Source organism: Solanum lycopersicum, chromosome 3 (assembly GCF_036512215.1).
Source record: "Solanum lycopersicum chromosome 3, SLM_r2.1".
Classification (NCBI taxonomy): Eukaryota; Viridiplantae; Streptophyta; class Magnoliopsida; order Solanales; family Solanaceae; genus Solanum; species Solanum lycopersicum.
Window position 1 is genome coordinate 53,626,812 of NC_090802.1, and position 4,159 is coordinate 53,630,970.

Genomic DNA, 4,159 nt, shown 5'->3' on the forward strand with positions numbered 1-4,159 from the left:
TCGGATGTCACGAACCGACACGTAGAATTAGGGGATCGGGTGTCACGAACCGACACGTAGAATTAGGGGATCGGGTGTCACGAACCGACACGTAGAATTAGGGGATCGGGTGTCACGAACCGACACGTAGAATTAGGGGATCGGGTGTCACGAACCGACACGTAGAATTAGGGGATCGGGTGTCACGAACCGACACGTAGAATTAGGGGATCGGGTGTCACGAACCGACACGTAGATTTAGGGGATCGGAGTGTCACGTACCGACACAAGAGGAATAATGAATATGAGGGAGCGGAGTGTCACGTACCGACACAAGAGAAATAAAGATAATGAATCTTGAAAGATGTTAATATACTCAATCTAACGAACATGATTCCCAAATGAGTATGATATTGGGGCTTGAGTCCTCACGTATGAACTTGATGGTACTTATTGATGATTATAGTACTTGTTGTTGTTACATGTTGAGTTGTATAGTTGATTTATGATAATACTTGATATATACTGTTCCCTATTTTGAGCTGGCCGATGATATCTACTCAGTACCCATGTTTTGTACTGACCCCTACTTTTATTGTTTTCTTCTTGTTTAATTGTGGAGTGCAGCAAACGTGCCGTCATCTTCGACTTAACAGTAATTCAAGCCAGTCTCGGTCACACCGGATCTTCAGGGTGAGCTAACACTTCTAGCTTGGACTGGATCTCCTCCGTCATGTCTTGATGCCTTGAACCTCCGGGACGGACTAGCTTCTTATGTATTTTTAGCTTTTAGAATACTCTTAGTTTAGTCATTTGATTGTAGATGTTCTTGGGGTGATGACTTCCAGATTCTGGGGATAATGATAAGTTTTTGAGTTATAGAAGTTGATTATTTATGAGTTTAAGTCTTCCGCATTACTTTCTGTTTATATTATATTGAAATGTTAAGGTTTAGATTGGTTGGTTCGCTCACATAGGAGGGTAAGTATGGGTGCCAGTCGCAACCCGGTTTGGGTCGTGACACATAACTCTGTGAGACAACTACTCTCTAGTGGAATTATCACAATTGACTATGTGAAGTCAAAAGATAATGTGTCGGATCCACTTACAAAAGGCCTAAATAGAGAGGGAGTTGAGAAATCATCGACGGGAATGGGACTATGGCCGAGAACAAGTCATTGTGGCGGTAACTCTACCTAGAAGACTGGAGATCCCAAGATCTAGGTTCAAGGAGATAAAACAAAGTCATTGATGACGGTTCAACATTGTCAAAGGAAAAATAAAATAAAATATTATTATTATTTTATGGTCCATTCTCATGATGAGACAATGTTTAGTAACTAGGATAAAGACATAAGGACTTTTTAATGGTTTCTAAGTTTGATACAAGGAATATCAAATGGTGTATTTATGGGATAACACATTTAGAAATCACCTATGTAAGTGTGAAGTGTAAGCCGCTTCAAGGAGAATCCGGTAAGGCCAGTTCTTTAAGCACTTACTATCCAAGATGTGTTCATGGCTGAAACGAACAAAACAATGAGAACTAAGAACAGTTCAAGGGTTGATTGTGTGACATATGTTGTCTAGGTATACACCAAAGCTCGACGGTTCAAAGATATCAAATCTACCGATTGACCGAGTATATCCGATATATGTTCACTACGGAAAGTTTAAAGGAAAACCTACTTATCCAGATGCGATTAACCTTTACCTACAAGACACACAAGTTTTTTCATGCATATGTTTTAACAATAGCCTTCCCCATTCATGTGGGGGATTGTTGGGTTTTAGCAAGTGTGAATGGGAAAAGAAAAGAGAAAATATCAAAAGTGAGGGAACTACTTTAGAGAGAAAATGAAAAGTCATTTGCAAAGTGCAAATGAAAAGTCATTTATTATAAATTTGCAGGTAACGGTAACATTCTGAAAAGTTGTTACTCTTTCCGAAAAGTCGTTACTTTTCGAAAAGTTGTTACTTTCCAAAAAGTAGTTATTTTCCTAACAGATACAGTTTTTCGAAAAGTTGTTATTTTTTCCAAAAGACACAACTTTCTGGATAAAATGGGTCTGAACAGATTTCACTGAACAGACATGTTCCTTGCTGAAAATGGCTATAAAAGGAAGTCAATTTTTGATTTTTTAATAACTGAAAATTTTTTCTTTCTCTGCATTTATTTTTCTCTCAAATAAAATCAAAGTGTCGATCGACTGAATCTGTGTGACTTGTTGCTGTTCTTCAGTTCGTTGAAGTTAAAGAAATTTGAGGTACCACTATTTCTTTAACAAGTTTAATCCGTTTTATCTTGGAAGAAATTAATCCATAACCTTGGGTACAGTGAGGGGATTAAATTTCTTAAGGACACACAGTAGTTTCTGTGGACTCGGATTAATTCTTCTATTTAAAATTTTTTCTGCTTCATCTTGTTTCTGTTTATGTTCATTAACTTCATAAATACAAGTTATTGTAAGAATAACATGACTAACATTACAGAACTTTCCTTCATTGAATTTACTATGAATAAAACTTCAAAATTCATTATTTTGGCCTTGAAGAAAGAGATAGTGATAATTTCAATCTTATAAAGAATTGTCTACACACGCTCATATATATAACACCAAAAAGATATATATTCTCACCTCGATCTTAAAAATTGTTTATATAAATAAAGAAAAAGGATCAAAATGCCCTTTGTTTATAGTTTGGCTCAAAAATGCCCTTATAGTCAATACTTTGGCTAAAAAATGTCTTTACAGTCAATACTTTAGTCCATGAATGCCCTATATTTACAAAATGAGTCAAAAATGCCCTTCCAAATAATATATATATTTTTTTTTAATCACATCTTCTTCCTAATTAAAATATTATTAAGGGAACACTATTCTTGTTTACTTTCTTCAAAATTCACTTTAACAAATAAAAATGTAGGAAATATTTTTTTTTCTTATTAATCTCATTTATCAATTAAAATAGAATAATTTCATGTACCCGTTCGATTGATAATATATGCCATACATATAAGATCATAGTATATCTATCATAAGTTTATATTTATAAAACGATAAAAACTATACCGATAAAATAAAAAATATTTTCATTTTTTATTTTTTTCTGAATTAAAGTAAGATAAACATTTTCTAATTTTTTGAGAAAACATTAATTAAAAAATGTGTCAAAAAGAAAATAATAATATATTAATTTGGAAGATGAACTTTTTTGATCCATTAAATAACAATAAGGGCATTTTGGTCCAAACTACAAACGGGGGCATTTTTGTTCCTTTTACATAGTTTAAGGACATTTTTAAACCAAAGTATTGACGATAAGGACATTTTTGAGCCAAACTATAAATGAAGGACATTTTTTTTCCTTTCACATAGTTTAAGGAAATTTTTATCCTTTTCCCTAAAAATAATATTTTGTGTATGTATAATAATAAATATATGTATGTAATTTGTCGGTTCGATTTAGTTATTTCTTCGAATTTTTTGAACAAAACAATAACCAACTTATATACTATCGATTTTTAAAAATCTAAAACGAAACCACACCTAACCCAAAGAAAAATCGATTTAGTTTAATTTTTCTATTAGCATCCATTTTTATCCAAATAGTGAACACCCCTACTACTATCCTTATATCTAATTTTGTGAAACTATAGCATGTAGAGTTAATCAAAATAAAAATATCCGACCACTCTAATTTAAAAAAAGTTTTAGAGAAGGTTTAGGGCCCAACCGGGTTCGAACCGGTGACCTCTTGATCTGCAGTCAAATGCTCTACCACTGAGCTATGGACCCAAGTTGATGTTATGATTTCAATTATATTTTACTATTCATTGTTAAACAATTCTTGCTTCTACCTAAGGAATGACCAAAATCATAATGCACGTACAATGATTATGAAATTTGATAGTGAAAAAAATATTAATTCATAGAAGAATAATAGGAGATATGAATAAAATATGTTCCTCCCCGTTCTTACCTTAAAAATCATGAAGAAAATATGATAGCGACACGATCACACTAAATTAATCATTTCATAAAATATGCAACTTTTTATCATTATACAAAGACAAATTTAATGATACAATACAATAAAATTTAAGTTACAAACATAACAAATATAATATTTAAATTAACAACATAATGCAATAGTTAACAACAATCCAAAAAGTATT

General features: G+C 32.6%; 1 non-coding gene across 1 annotated transcript; it reads right to left on the reverse strand.

Moving 5' to 3' along the window:
* Positions 1-3,707: 3,707 nt before the first annotated feature.
* Positions 3,708-3,779, reverse strand: TRNAC-GCA (transfer RNA cysteine (anticodon GCA)). The gene has a single exon. It is a non-coding gene; the product is annotated as a tRNA-Cys (tRNA).
* Between the last annotated feature and the right edge of the window lie 380 nt (positions 3,780-4,159).